At 38.8% G+C, this 16,229-nt stretch overlaps 1 protein-coding gene across 4 annotated transcripts in view; it reads left to right on the forward strand.

Annotated features, from left to right (window-relative positions):
- EYA3 (EYA transcriptional coactivator and phosphatase 3) overlaps positions 1–16,229 on the forward strand; it is a 121,260-nt gene that overhangs the window by 14,500 nt on the left and 90,531 nt on the right. The window lies entirely within an intron of this gene.

Genomic DNA, 16,229 nt, shown 5'->3' on the forward strand with positions numbered 1-16,229 from the left:
TCACTAAGGGAGGTGAATTTAGAACAGTTTGATACCCACTTGTGTGCGATTAAATGAAACTGAGGAGAAATCTAGGAGTTCTTGTATTTCTGGGGCATTGCATAGGCTGGAAATGCAACTTTAAGGGCTAGATTCTTAACTTTTAAGTCAAATGGATTGGAAGACAAAATACAGTGGTTCTGAGTATGCCAGACAGGGTCTTATCATGATCATAGACTTGAACATCAATTATCAAATAGATGGGACTAGGATAAATAGGGGCAGCTAAGTGGCTCAGTTGAGAGAGTCATCTTTGTGATTTCAAATCTCACTTCAAACAGCTACTTAGCTGCATGACCCTGAACAAGTTAAGTTACTTAACCTTGTTTACCTCAGTTTTCTCATCTGTAAAATGAGCTGGAGGAGGAAATGGCAAACCACTACAGCATCTTTGCCAAGAAAACTCTAGATGTAGATGGGATCACAAAGTAGAACATGACTGAAAATGACTGAGCAACAAAAGGATCATTAATGACATGACATCTGAAGGCTTCTGTGCTTGAACTTAGGTTCAAACAGTTTAATGATGTATGTAGAGTCAAGTCTAGTGCTTTCTGAATGTTCTAAACTTCTAAAGGGTTCTAAATTAATTTAAGGAATAAGGACTGATGTTGCAAATCTCTCATAATTCATAATGTCTGACCTATTTTTGCAACAGCATTTATATTGAACCTGCATATATTGATTTAGGAGTCTTATTTCAGTGGCTAAAAATGGTATTTTGATATTAAACTCTTGAACTTGTCAGTCAGTAAGCATTTATTAAGTACCTTTATATGCTGAGTACCATACTATAAGCACTGGGGAGACCAAGAAAGAAGATTTTAATAAAAGTTATCAGAATAATGTCTGTTAGCATGAGAAAATCATATGACAAAATGGAGAGTCAGTATGATAGATTATACAAGGCAGGGGCTGGTTGGTGGTGCAGTGGGTGGAGCAGTGGGTTCAAATGTGACCATAAGACACCGACTAGTTGTGTGACTTTGGGCAAGTCACCCGCTATTGCCTGTCATCCACAGTCATTTCTAGGCATCCTCATTCTGATTCATATCTGGCCACCAGATGACCCTGGAGGAGAAAGTGAGGCTGGTAACTTAGTACAGTCCTGTACCCCCCCCCCCCACTTAAATCCTATTCACATGCTTATCATGGCATTACCTCCCTGATGTCATGATCTGCATCAAAAATGAAGGATAAACATTATTATTATTATTATTATTATTATTATTATTATTATTATTATTAGGCAGGGCAACATTTATTTGGTTCTGCTTAGCCTTTATTGTGGTAAGCGACAAGAATCCAAAGAAAGACAAAAACCAACCAGACTCTGCTCTCAAGGAGCTTAAAGTCTAATTGGGAAAACAATATACATATAAAATATGTGAAGAATCAACTGAAAGTAATACTCACTTTAATGGGATGAGAAAACACTGCTTGTAATGGGATTTTACCTGAAAGGTAAAGGGAAACCAAGAGGCAGAGAGGAATAGGAAGAATATTCCAGGTATGGGGGTCTACCAGGAATAATACCAGCATCTAGAGAGGAAGGAGAATTTTATGTGAGGAACAGTCAGGAGACTAGATTGCAAAATATGTGGGGAAAGGTAGGAGAGTAAAATATAAGATCGATCTTTCCCTTTCAAACTTTTCTTTTTCTTTTTTTTTTTTTTTTTTAGAGAAAAAATAAATTTAAAAATATATGTAGGGTACTATACTCATGAACCTCCCACATCTGCAAAAGGATGGGTGGAAGGTATTTTCTCATTTCTCTTCTTTTGAACCATGTTTGTATTTTGTAATTTTGCACAATTAATGTAAAATTAAAAAAATTCAATTGCATGCAAAGATTAAATTCTCTTTCTCCTTTTTCTAGTCCCTTGCTTGAGAAGGCAAGCAATTTGCTATAGATTAGATTATACATGTACTGTTATGGAAAGCATTTCCACATTAGCCATCCCTAGACCCTGAGAATAATTTAAAAAAATGTTTCAGTCCACAATTCTTTCTCTTGAGGTGAATTTTTCATTTTTCATCTTAAGCCCTTATGAATTGTGTTGGACATTAATATTTCTGAGAAAAGGCTAAATCATTCAATTGTTAAGAGTGCTGTCTACTACCTACCTCCTCATCTCACATCACTCAGATGCCTTTTCTTCTTTCTCCTTCATTCTTGTCTTATATGAAGGTCCTTCTTGCTGAGGCAAAACCCTCTGGTTGTACAAATGATCCCATTCTATTCTCTCACTTAACTTCAAATTATCCCAGTTTATTGGCTTTCATACTACTTATAAACATATTCATGTCTCCCCTCAAAAAACTCTTGTTTGATCAGTCCTTCCCTAGTAGTGATTGACATATCTTTTCTCCTTTTGTGGCTACACTCTTTGAGAATAATAAATAATTAATGCCTCTACTTACTTTCCTTCCTCTCTCCTTTGAACTCAGAAGTCTGAATTCCAACCTCATTCAACTGAAACTATTCTCTCCAAAGTTTAATAGTCTCTATTACTAAATCTAATAACTTTTTCAGTACTCATCCTTTTTGACCTTTCTCTAATCTTTGATACCGTCAATAACACTTTTTTCCTCCATGCCAAGCATTCTCTACAGAGAACACAGCTATGATGGGCTGACCACATTGTTTGGATGCCAAGGTATGCTTGCTGAAAAGACTTATGGAGAACTTATACAGGACAAACCCTCACATGGTGGTGGTCAGGAAAAGTGATACAGGGAGATACTGGCACAGGACCATCCAATATGGTGTGCCCTCCTCAGTGAGGGTGCTGTGCTTTATGAGCAAGGCAGAATTGAAGCAGCCCAAAGGATTTTTGAGATAAGCAAGTCATATGGACTATTTGTGCACCTGACCTGTGGTAGACCATTCTGAGCTTGTATTGGTCTGATCAGGCACAGTTGGACTGACTTGTCTCTAATATAGTGATGTCATTTTATTTTTCAGTAACAAAGGACAAAAATCAATCTCCATGGTACCCTCTTCTCTCTAGGCTTTTGTGATTGTCCTGATTTTCCTCCCAGTAGTCTGACCACTCCTTCCCAGTTTCCTTTGCTAGATCTTCCTCTAGATCTTGCCTGCTAACAGTTGGTGACCTCCAGGGCTCTGTCTTGAGCCATATATATTATTATTTTTTTAGAAGGATTTTATTTATTTTGAGTTTTATAATTTTTCCCCTAATCTTGCTTCTCCCCACCCCCCACAGAAGGCAGTCTGTTAGTCTTTACATTGTTTCCTTGGTATACATTGATCTCAGTTGAATGTGATGAGAGAGAAATCCTTAAGAAAGAAAAATAAAGTATAAGAGATAGCAAAATTACATCATAAGATAACTTTTTTTCTAAATTAAAGGTAATGTGTTTTGTCTTTGTTTAAACTCCACAATTCTTTCTCTGGATACAGATGATAGTCTCCATTGCAGATAGCCCAGAATTGTGCCTGATTGTTGCACTGATGGAATGAGCAGGTCCATCAAGGTTGATCATCACCTCTGTGTTGCTCTTAGGGTGTACAGTGTTTTTCTGGTTCTGCTCATCTTGGTCAGCATCAGTTCATGCAAATCATTCCAGGCTTCCCTGAATTCCCATCCCTCCTGGTTTCTAATAGAACAATAGTGTTCTATGACATACATATACCGTAGTTTGTTAAGCCATTCTGCAGTTGAAGGACCTTCACTTAATTTCCAGTTCTTTGCCACAAACCATATGTATTATTAAACTTGGGGATCTCATTAGAACCCATGGATTTGATTATCATCTGTTAGAGAGATGATTATGGCTCCTACTAGCCCTAATCTCTCTCCTAATCTTCAGTTGCATCTCCATAGACATCTTTTTTTTTTTTTTTTGCAAGGCGAATGGGGTTAAGTGGCTTGCTCAAAGCCACACAGCTAGGTAATTATTAAGTGTCTGAGACCGGATTTGAACCCAGGTACTCCTGACTCCAAGGCCGGTGCTTTATCCACTGTGCCACCTAGCTGCCCCCATAGACATCTTAAGTTCAGCATGTCCAAAACTGAAATCATTATCTTTTCTTCTCCAGACCCTCCTTTCTTCCTAACTTAATGTCTGGACTACCACCATCTTTCCCATCACCCAGGCTCACCTTGTTTTCACCTTGTGGGCCTACCCCCAATTATTTTCCAAGTGCTGTGGAATTAATCTTCACAGCATATCTCATTTATGTCCCCTTATCTTCTTTGTGTCCATCCTAATGCAGATCCTTAGCAACTCACACTTGAACTATTGCAAGAGCTTGCTAGTTGTTTTCTTTTTTGACTTTTCTCTCCCCATTCCAGTCCGTGTTCTACTCAGCTGTCAAGTTGATCTTCGTGAAGTGCTAGTCACCTCCTTCATGAAACTCTTATGACTTCCAGAATCAAATGTAAAATTGTATATTTGGCTTTTTAAAGTCCTTCATGATCTGATCCCTTCCTATCTCTAGCCATGTCATTTCACATCTGACCTACTTGCTATTTCTTGATCAGCATCTCCAACTCCAGGCATTTTCACTTGCTGACTCTGTTCCTGGAATTTTCTCTTTCCTCTTCACTTCCTGGCTTCCTGAAGTCTCAGGTAAAATCTAACCTTTTCAATGTCCTCCTAAGTATTGGTGGCCTGCCTTTGAGAGGACTTATTCTATATCTTATTTTGTCTTTATATAGTGTTTGCATATAGATGTTGCCTCCCATGTTAGACTGTGAGCACCTGGAGGGCAGGTCTTGTTTTTTTACTTTGTATCCCCAGTGCTTGCTTAGTATATTATGTAAAAAGGTTAAAAAGGTAAGCTGGGACCAGATCTTAAAGAGCTTTTAATGCCAATCCAAGGGGTTTGTATTTTATTCTAGAACTAGAAGAGATCCACTTGAGCTGATGTGATCAGACCTTCATTTTAAGGAAATCACTTTGTATTTGAGTGGACAATAGTTGGGAGTGCAGAGAACCTTTGAGGCAAGGGGAGTAATTTGAAGGATTTTGCAGTTGTTTGGGAAACTATTACATCAAATTATTGGTTGTGTAATGTTTCTTACAAAATTGTGCAGTAGCATCATACTATATCCTTTATTTTACATTTGACTTTCAAAGCAGGATTATAAAGAATGTCTTTGTTAGAATATTTGCAGCCCATGCCTCCTGTTCTTGAAGACTAAAGACTGAACAATTGCTGTGAGCCTCAAGGGGTGAGGTTAACTAGGTTGTTTCTTCCAGTAGGCTTTAAGAGGTCACTGGAGTTGTCTTTTTGTCACTCTTCCCTTGTCACTTCCACTCTTGGTACATGCTTCAGGGTCTCATACTTTTCTGAGACTGTATGTTTTTCAGCCCCTGGGCTGTCTAAGACGGGGTTTTAGTTGAGGAGATAATTGGTTGGTGATGGGGTGCTATCACCCAGGACAATGCTGAGGGTTGAGCTCAGAATCTTTCATGGTTGAGTGTCTCTTTTCTAACCCTCTGTATTTAGATCTGTCTGTTTGCTGTGCAAATACTTGTAGCCAGGGCTACTTCCCTCCCTCCCAGCTTTATACTGCTGGCACAACAATTCATTTTCCTTTTCTCCTGTTTTTGGGGTGTTTTACTTGGTACTTGGATTTAGTCATTCCCCTACCACCTTGCTCTTATAAAGGTGTATGTAATCCAGAAGTCAATGCCTAAAAGTATAGTTACTACAAGCATCTTAGGGAGGTGGGAATATTGGGAGGAAATACCACTGAGCTGCTGTTTTTGTTTTTTCTAGAAAAAATTAGATTGTGGAGGTCTTCCCCCCCCCCCCCCCCACACCTATTTTTTTCTTCGGTCCTCATATATTTGGAGTCTTTTTATTTGGTTATTTTTATTAGGAGGAAGCTGTGCCCTGTTCTCTGTCTTCTAAGATAATCCTTTTGAGATACTTCATATCTTAAGATATAAATCAAACACCAATTCTTCCAAAGAAGCCTTTCTCCCTCCTAAGGCTCATAGATGTCCACCAGGTCATAGATTGAGAGCTGAAACAGGCTGTCTAGTTCAACCTTCTTATTTTACAAATATGGAAACTGAGACCTACTTAAGGAGGTGGGATAACCTTGCACAGTATTATACAGGTAATATGAAAGGTGGAAACTGACCCCAGCTCCTGACTGACTACTTATCCCCCTTTATCTCCTATCCCCTACCTCAACTCTCAAGCTTGCAATATTTAGGTTAAGGTAGCAGTTTTTGAACTTTTATTTATATGGCTTATATCTGTCAACATTTACTATATTAGAAATTAAAACATCTTAGTATTATTAGGAAAATAGTTTTGACTTTGAGAACCCTCTTAATGGATCTCAGTACTCAAGATCACTCTTTGTGAACCATTGGATTAGGGTGTAGTTTGTGATTGCTTTTGAATAGTTTCTCCCCTGGAAGTTATCTGGTCTTCTGGGAATCAAAATGTATACTTGGCCTTTTAATACTATTATCTTAACTAATGTTAATTTTTTTTGATAAGATGCTGTTTCTTTTCTCTTTATTTTTTTGGTGGAGCATGACTTGCCCACCACAGCTAGTAAGTTTCAAATGTCTGAGGCCCTATTTTGAATTTAGGTTCTCCTGACTTCCAGGCTGGTGTTCTGTCCATTGCATCACCTAGCTGCCCCTAAGATATTATTTCTGAAACTATTTTTAAGTGTCAGATATTTGGCACTGATCTCTAACTTTTAAGAGTTAATTGACCTGAAAAAAAAAAAGATGTCTTCTATTACAGATACCATCTCTTGGATTACTTTCAGCATTATACACTAGAAAGCTTGCACTTCCTAAAGTTCCTTTGAAACTCTTGATAGCTAGCAGCTGGAGTACCTGCTTCAGATCACTGGCCAGTGACATATTAGAAGTTGCATTCCACCTCTCTGATAGTCATCTTGTCAACTTTAGCCAAGTCTTTAATCTCTTGTTAGTGTTCCATCTTGCTCTTTTTCTTTAGTGCAATAGAAGTTCTAAATTAACTTGGGCCAGGCAATGAAAAGACTAGGTGAACATAGTGAAATGAAACATGACCAAGACCAGAAATTTGATTGTCCCCTGAGAAGTGCTAATTTGACAAATTACTTTATTAGTAACTACAGAATTTCTTCCAAGTAGAATAACATTTCACAGTTACTACTAGTACATTCTCTTTCTGTAATGGAAGTATAATTTGCCTTGTGTTACTCTTTCCTGGGGACTATCTATCTGCCAGCAAAAAAAAAAAAAAGCAAATAGTAGTGAGTCTATATGAATGAGAGGGAATAATAAAATTTTACTAATGTAACCTGGTGATGATTTTTCTCATCGATTAATTGCATAATTTTCAACTGAAGTCAAGCATTTCTTAAATGTCTGCTTTGTACAAGGTGGTACTTAATTCTGGAGCAGAAAGCACTTGCCCTTAAGAAGCTCACAATCTATTGGAGAGGAGATAGAACCATATCCATAAATAAGTTGTTGATGCTCTCTTCCTCAAATTATCTTGTATTGACTTATTGATTGAGCAACCACTGTGTTAAGATAAATTCTTTGATTCTCACAATGCTCTATATAAGGAAGCAGATCTACCTCTAGGGAAGGAAGACTATATCACACTATTTACTTAACCCTATCTTGAACACATAGAGGGATACCTTTGTCAGAGAGAGAGAGAGAGAGAGAGAGAGAGAGAGAGATTGATTCCAAAAGCATGGAAGAAAATTAGATCAGAAAAAGTGATCAAGACAACATAATTGCTGACCTATGTGTTTATTTTCTCATTTTTATAAAATCTTGGAGAATGCGTTACTACTTCTCCCTCCACTTATATAGCCCCTTTCTCCTCCTCCTGAACCAACCATCCTTTATTTTCCAGACTTTACCACCAGGGATCCTGTGTGGATGTCTTCCCCATTTAAGCTTTTCAACTCCATTATAATGTCAGCTCCTTCAGATCAGGATCTGTCTGTCTTTTTGCATATATATATATCTATCCCCGGCACTTAACACATAATGAGCACCTCCAAATATTTGTTGACTTGATCTTCATTTGGGTACCTTTTGATTAAAATGTAACAAGGCAGGCTGGGAGAATGATGATTTTGGGGCAACTAGGTGGCACAGTGGATGAAGCAAGAGCCCTGGAGTCAGGAGGACCTGAGTTCAGATTTGGCCTCAGATACTTAATTATCTGTGTGACCTTGGGCAAGTCACTGAACCCCACTGCCTTGCAAAAACCAATTAAATAGAATACAGAGAGAATGATGATCTCTAATAGTAGTGAACTAGAAGATGTAAAAAAAAAAAACCAGCCTTTGCTTGCAGATCTAGAAAAACAGGCAAACTGGCTTTGGGCTATTATTTGTTAACCCCTGGTTTGTAGTTAGCCCTTCCTTTTTAGTTCTTGACTGAAAGTGACAAGTCTCTGAGGTCCCATAGGCTTTTACTCTTGATTATAAAACAACATTTGTCTGGAAGTAATACACTCTAAAGGCTCTCTAACATTAATGATTCTCATTCATGGGTAAAAATCATTCAAAATTGCTTAAGAAGCAAAAGCCAGAAAAGTATTTTGTGACCTTCTGCTTATTAATAATTGAGAGAAACCTTTTCTGGTTGTAGACACTACTCTAGTCCTGAGGTCCAATCTTATGTGTTGACTTTAACTTAACTAATAATACTGCTAGAAAAATAACCTAAGGCTCTGATTTCTCTTATATCTAATCAAGGGCAAGCAGTCTCAGATTGTGAAAGGGACTGAAGCCTCTGTTTAGAACCTTGGACAGCAGTCACTCTACTTTGCTGTTTTAAGGTACCAGCCTCCCTTTTCTAAGCTCACTATCCCCCTTTTCTACCCCTGAAGATGTAGGAACTGACCTGCCTTCTTACTAGATCAATATATCTTAGAATCTCTTTTTTTTTGGGGGGGGGTCTTCCTTTGCTTGTTACTACTTATTGGTGCTAGGTTACTATCTTCTTGAGCCAGTGGCATTGCAAAAAGAAAGGATTTTATGACTTTTCCTGTTGCAGACCGGTCATTTTCTTCTTTTTTTAAAAAACATTTTATTTGTTTTCTAGTTATATACAGTAGTAATATGTACCCATCATTTTTTTGCAAGGTTCTTAATTCTACAATCCCCCCCCCTTCCCCACCCCCACAAGGCTGTCTGACAGTCTCTACATTGTTTCCATGCCATGCATTGATGTAAATTAAATGTTAAAAGAGTAAGCATAAGAATAAACATGCCTTGCCCTCCAGAAGATGAGAAACCTCAAGAATAGAGAGAGGAAAAAATAATTGTACTTCAGTCTGTGTTCAGATTTCAGTGGCTCTGTCTCTGGGGTGAGTTGCTTTCTTTATCATAAATCCACCAGAGAAGTTGCTTCAATATTTTTACCACAGTTGCTATTACTAGCTGTACCTCTACACTATTTCTTCCCACTCTCATTTATTCTGTTCTTTCTCTCCTTTCATCCTGGCTCTCCGAAAGTGTGTTGAATCTGAGTACCCTCTTCCTTGATCTTTCCTCTTTTCTATCACCTATTCCCCCCTTCCCTCCCTGCATTTCCCCCTCATCCCATCCCTTTCCTCCCATCCTTCTCCAGGGCAAGAAAGATTTCCTCACCCTATTAAGTGTGTGTGTCATTTCCTCCTTGAGCCATTTCCGATGAGAATGAAGGCTCTCATTCCCCCTTGCCTTCCCCCCACTCCACTCCATTGAAAAAGTTTTTTCTTGACTCTTTTGTGAAATCTCTCAGCTTCTTCCTCAGCTCCTTTTCCTTCCTCCCGGGACTTTTCCCCTATCAGCCATTGACTCCATCCCTTTACCACATCATACCTTTATATTCCACTCCTTCCTATGTCCTGTCTATATATGCTCCTTCTAACAGCTCTTATAAATGAGAAAGTTCATTTGAGTTATCAATATCTTCTTTCCATGCAGGAATACAAACAGTTCAACATCATCAAGTTCCTCATAGTTAGTCCCTCTCTTCCACTCCCTCTATGGTTCACCAGAGTCCTGTACTTGGAGGTCAAACTTTCTGTTCAGCTTTGGTCATCTCCATAGGAAAGTTTCAAAGTCCCCTGTTTCATATTTCATTGAAAGTCCATCTTTTCCCCTGAAAGAGGATGTTCAGTTTTCCTGAGTAGTTGATTCTTGGTTGTAAACCAAGATCTTTTGCCTTCTGGAATATCATATTCCAATTGCTATGAACCTTTAATGTAGATGCTGCCAGATCCTGTGTAATCTTGACTATGGAGCCTCGGTAGTTGAATTGTTTGTTTCTGGCAGCTTTTAGAATTTTCTTTTTGATTTGGGAGTTTTGGAATTTGACTATATTATTCCTGGAAGTTTTTCTTTTGGGATCTCTTTCATGGGGTGACCAGTGAATTCTCTCGATTTCTATTTTACCCTCAGCTTCTAGGATCTCAGGGCAATTTTGCTGTATTATTTCTTGAAAAATGAAGTCTAGGCTCTTCTCCTGGTCATGGCTTTCAGATAGCCCAATAATTTTAAAGTATTTCTTCTGGATCTGTTTTTGAAGTTGGTTGTTTTTCCAGTGAGATTTTGCATTTTCTTCTAATTTTTGGCTTTTTGGGAAGAGTTTTATTTCTTGCAAAGTCATCAGCTTCCTTTAGTTACATTCTGCATTTGAAGGAGTTATTTTCTTCAGAGAGCTTTTTTATCTCCTTTTCCAGCTGGCCAGTTGTGCTTTTTAAGGCATTCTTTTCCTCATTTGCCTTTTCTTTTGCTTTTTTCCATTAGGCCTAAACTGGTTTTTAACATTATTTTCTTCAGTATCTTTTTGTATATCTTTCACCAAGATGTTGGTTTGGTTTTCATGATTTTTTTTCATTGCTCTCATTTCTCCTCCCATTTTTTCCTCCACCTCCCTTAATTGCTTTTCAAAGTCTTTTTTGAGCTCATCCATAGTCTGAGCCCATTTTCTATTTCTCTTGAAGGTTTTGGATATGGAAGCTTTGATTTTTGTCATCATCTCTGTATGTGTTATGATGTTCCATGGGACTAAAATAATTCTCTATGGTCAGATTCTTCTTTTTCTGTTGTTTACTCATTTCCTCAGCCCAAGACTAATTTACAGCACTTCCAAGGCTTTGGGTTTTTTTTTTTGTGGGGGGGGGACACCCCACTGGGACCTTTATTCCTCCAAGGTCTTATGCTCTCTAGCCTGTCCTTTGATATGTAGATGACCAGAGCACTACCCTTTACCCTGGGGCTATAAGGAGAGATCCAGCTTGGTTCTTTAGTATGGAAGCCCAAACTGCAATATGAGAGTGTAGGCAAACAGCGGAGTTCTACCCCAGGGAGAGCAGAGAAATATCTGCAGACTTCCCTTATGGGCTCTGGAGTGCAGGCTGTTTTTTCCCCGACTCTCACCACAGATTCTGTGGCCAGTGCTCCTCACTCCATACTCATTCTGGTGTAGCAGGGTTCTCTCACCTTTTGCCCATGATCACTGGGCTGGGCTACGCTGGGCTGCGCTGCGCTCCAGCTGCTGCATCCCTGGTCCTGGTGAAACACACCTTTCCTGCGGAACTTCTAAGTTATCTTGGACTGGGATAATGTATCACTCAATCTTTCTGTGGGTTCTACCCCTCCAAATTTTGGCTAGAGCCATCCTTTGTTTTTTGGGGGTTTGGGGGATCGGAGTTCACTGGAAATGCTGCCTTCACCATGCCATCTTGGCGCCCCCCCCCCATCATTTTCTTCTAAGGCTTACAGTTCTACTTCGTCATTTCCCCTAGTTGGTACTGATTGCCACTCCAATCATTTCTTCTTCCACCTTCAGGGTTTTGCCAGGGTAGATAAACTGTCTACTTTTATAACTTAATATTTTCTTTCAGTTCCCCTACCTGAAACACAAGTTTAAATTCAAATGGTCTCCTGAAAACTTCTCCTTTATCTTTAAAGCAAGATGCATTGAATTGTCAGTCTAATTGAGGAGAATGTTGATTAGCCCCTTTTCTTGGAATACTTTCATGCAAGGCTTTAACAGAGTTGAATCTTGAAAGGACTGATAATTTGTCCAAGATTTAAGGAAAACTAGGGTGAAACCCCCATTTCATACCATCAACTTCCATGGCAACCATTTCCTGACATGTTAACCCACTTGCAGGGGTCTCTCTTCTGCCCTGAAACTTTTTTTAGAGATTGTTTTCCTTAATGGGATATACCTCACTTAAGCCTAATTATATTGCCTAAAAAAAAGTATAATTTCCTGAGGCCCAGTTCCTTTGGAGACATGGCACCCATCTCATCTTCCTTGTTCTCACACAAAACTTCAAAATTACAAGAATCTGAATGGGAAGAGACTTCAAGGACCTCTAAACTAGCTCATTCATAAGCAGGAATTTACCTGATAAGTAGCCATCCTTCCTTTGTTTGTTTTTTTTTGTTGTTGTTGTTGTTTGTTTGTTTTTGCAAGGCAGTGGAGTTAAGTGCCTTGCCCAAGTGTCTGAGGCTGGATTTGAACTCAGGTACTCCTGACTCCAAGGCCACTGTTCAATCCACTGTTCCATCTAGCCACCCCTATCCATCCTTTGTTGAAGAAGGAGGACTTATTCCACTTTTAAGTAGCTCAGTTCCTTTAGCTGCTCCCTATATGGCATGAATTTAAAACCCTTCACTATTCTGGCTGCCTTCTGTTTTTTTCTTTCCTTTTTTTTAAAGTTCTCTCTCTCTCACACACACACACACACACACACACACACACGCAAAACTATACTATACATTCTTCTGTTTATCAGTTTTCTAGTGTTCTTTTCTGGCATCTTCCTTCATAGGTCATTTTGTAGTTGATTTCAATATTTATGATACTCAATAACTTGGTCATCAGTTACTCTTTAAACAATACTGCTATTAGTGTATACAGTGTTCTCTTGGTTCTTCTCATTTTATTCTTCCTTATTTCTTGCAAGTTTTTCCATGTTATTTTAAAGTAACATTTTAAAATGCTTATCATTTCTTATAGCACTGTAGTATGCTATCCTAATCATATACTTCAAGTTGTTTACCCATTCCCCATTTGATGGACTCAATTTCCAGTTCTTTGCTACTACAAAGAGAGCTGCTATAAATATTTTAGAACACACAAGTTGTTTTGCCCCTTTTTTCCTGATCTCCTTGGGAAACAGAATTAATAGTAGTATTGTTGGGTCAATGGTATATACAGATTTATAATTCTTTTGACATAATTCTAGGTTGCTCTCCAGAATGGTTGAATCAATTCATAGTTCCACCAACAGTGTCCCATTAGTGTCCCAGTTCTTCTACATCCCCTTCAACATTTATTGTTTTGCCCTTCTATCATTTTAGCCAGTCTGATTGGTAGGAGATGATATCTCAAAGTTGTTTTAATTTGCATTTCCCTAATCAATAGTGATTTAGAGCATTTTTTCATGTGATTATATATAGTCTTCATATTTAGACTGACTAGGCTGGATTATAGTAGATCTATGACCTACTTACTAGTCCTGGACATGAGGTCTTCATTATTTCAATGTGAGTTAGCATTAGCTTTTTTGACTGTTATATCACCAGTGTTTATTTACATTGGGCTTTCATTCCAAGAAAAATTCCTTATCTTTTTTCAGATAAGTTGTTGCCTCATATTATATTTCTGAAATTTATCTTTGAACCCTTATAACATTAAATTTCATCATGGTAGGCCCAGCCTAGTATTCTAGCTTGTCAAGGTTTTTCTGGATTCTTTCTGCCACATGTAGTGTGTTAGCTATTCCTCTCAGTTTTGTGCCATTTGTAAATTTGATCAGTCTTGATAAAAATGTTAAACCTCAGAATCCCTGAATTGGAGCCCTTCCATGCTGCCTTTGAACCACTAAAGATGATTACGTGCTAGGTCTAACCCTTCATCCAGTTTTGAATCCATCTAATTATACCATTGTTTAGTTTGTCTCTTTTTTCTTATTTTTAATTTTTTAATTTAATATTTATTATCATTTTGTACCATTTTTTTAATACATTAATAAAATATTCTTCTTTAAGAGTAAACAAAATACCTCCTCCCCCCAAAAAATATAGAGTCACTTGAGTGGTAAAGTAAAGGGGAGAGAAAAAAATTAAAATTAAAATAAAAAAATAATAGTAATAATTGTAGGTATGGCCAGGTGGTACAGTGGACAGAACACCAGGCCTGGAGCCAGGAGCACCCAAGCTCATATCCGGCCCTGTACACCCAACAATCACCCAGCTGTATGACATGCAAGCCACCCCAACCCCCACTGCCCTGCATAAACCAAAAAAAGAAAAAAAAGACTTAAAATAAAATAGTAATAATAGTAGGGGCGGCTGGGTGGTGGACAGAGCACTGGCCCTTGAGCCAGGAGCACCCGGTTCCAAATCCGGCCTCAGACATCCAACGATCACCCTGCTATGTGGCCCCAGGCAGGCCACCTAGCCCCATTTGCCCTGCACCCCCCCCCAAATAATAATAATAAAAAATGTGCTTCAGTCTGTGTTTCAACACCACCAGGTGGATCACATTCTTTATGATAAGTCCATCACAAAAGTTACTTCCATATTTTTCCACCATTGCCATTGCTGATTGCAACTCCCTCCTTTTGTATTTCTCTACTACCATGTACTATGTTTTCTCTCTCCTTTCACTCTGACTCTGCTGTAGGGTAGCTGAGTGGCACAGCAGACAGATCCCCAGCCCTGGGACCAAGAGGCCCCGAACCCACATACCACCCCTTACCCAGCATCCACCTGGCCCTATGGTCCCGGACAGGCCATTCAATTCCAGCCCCTTGCAGGAAGTAAAAAAGAAAATGTGTTACATCTGACCACTCTACCCCCATGGTCCATCCTCTCCTCCATCATTCACAGCCCCACCCCTTCCCCCTTGTCCCCCCCTCCTTACTCCAGATGTCTGTACCCCATTGAGTATATATGCTGTTTCCTCTCCTAGCCACCTCTGATGAGAGCAAAGATTCCCTCATTCCCCCTTGCCTTCCCCCCTTCCATATCATTGCAATAGCTCATTGGAATAAAGAAAATCAAGGGCCGCCTAGGTGGCGTAGTGGATAAAGCACCGGCCCTGGAGTCAAGAGTAAATCTAGTCTCAGACACTTAATGCTGTGTGGCCTTGGGCAAGCCACTTAACCCCGTTTGCCTTACAAAAAAAAAAAGAATAAAGAAAATCTTATTATATGAAATATCTTGGTCTATTCCCCCTTTCCTTTTTCTTTCTCCCATTACATTTCCTTTTTTTCTATTGACTCCATTTTTACACCATATTTTAATCTTCAAATTCAGTTTTTTCCTGTGCTTCATCTATAAAAGCTCTCTCTACCTGCTCTATTAACTGAGAAGGTTCATATGAGTATTATCAGTGTCATTTTTCTATGCAGGAATACATGCAGTTCATCATCATTAAGTCCCTCATAGTTTCCCCTTCTCCCCTTCTCCTATCTCTATGCTTCACCTGAGTCCTGTATCTGAAGATCAAACCTTCTGTTCAGCTCTGGCCATTCCAACAGGAACATTTGAAATTCCCCTGGTTCATTGAAAGTCCATCTTTTTCCCTGGAAGAGGACATTCAGTTTTGCTGGGTAGTTGATTCCTGGTTGCATTCTAAGCTCTTTTGCCTTCCGGTATATTGTATTCCAAACCCTACGAGCTTCCAATGTAGTTGCTGCTAGCTAAGTCCTGTGTAATCCTGACTGCAGCTCCACGATATTTGAACTGTTTGTAATATTTTCTTTTTGACTTGGAAGTTCTGGAACTTGACTATAATATTCCTAGGGGTTGGTTTTTTGGGATCTCTTTCTTGGGGGAGATCGGTGGATTCTCTCCATTTCTATTTTGCTCTCTGCTTCTAGGATATCAGGGCAATTTTCCTGTAGTAATTCTTTGAAAATGATGTCAAGGCTCTTTTCCTGGTCATGACTTTCAGATATTCCAATAATTTTTAAATTATCTTTCCTAACTCTGTTTTCCATATCAGTTGTTTTTTCAGTGAGATGTTTCACATTTTCTTCTAATTTTTTCATTCTTTTGGTTTTGAAGTATTGAGTCCTGATTTCTGGTAAATTCATCAATCTCCCTGAATTCTATTCTTTGTCTGAAGGATTTGCTTTCTTCAGAGAGCTTTCTTATCTCTTTTTCCATCTGGCCCATTTTGCTTTTTAAAGCATTCTTCTCCTCCATAACTTTTTG

The sequence above is a fragment of the Macrotis lagotis genome, chromosome 1, assembly GCF_037893015.1.
Source record: "Macrotis lagotis isolate mMagLag1 chromosome 1, bilby.v1.9.chrom.fasta, whole genome shotgun sequence".
In the NCBI taxonomy this organism is placed as follows: domain Eukaryota; kingdom Metazoa; phylum Chordata; class Mammalia; order Peramelemorphia; family Peramelidae; genus Macrotis; species Macrotis lagotis.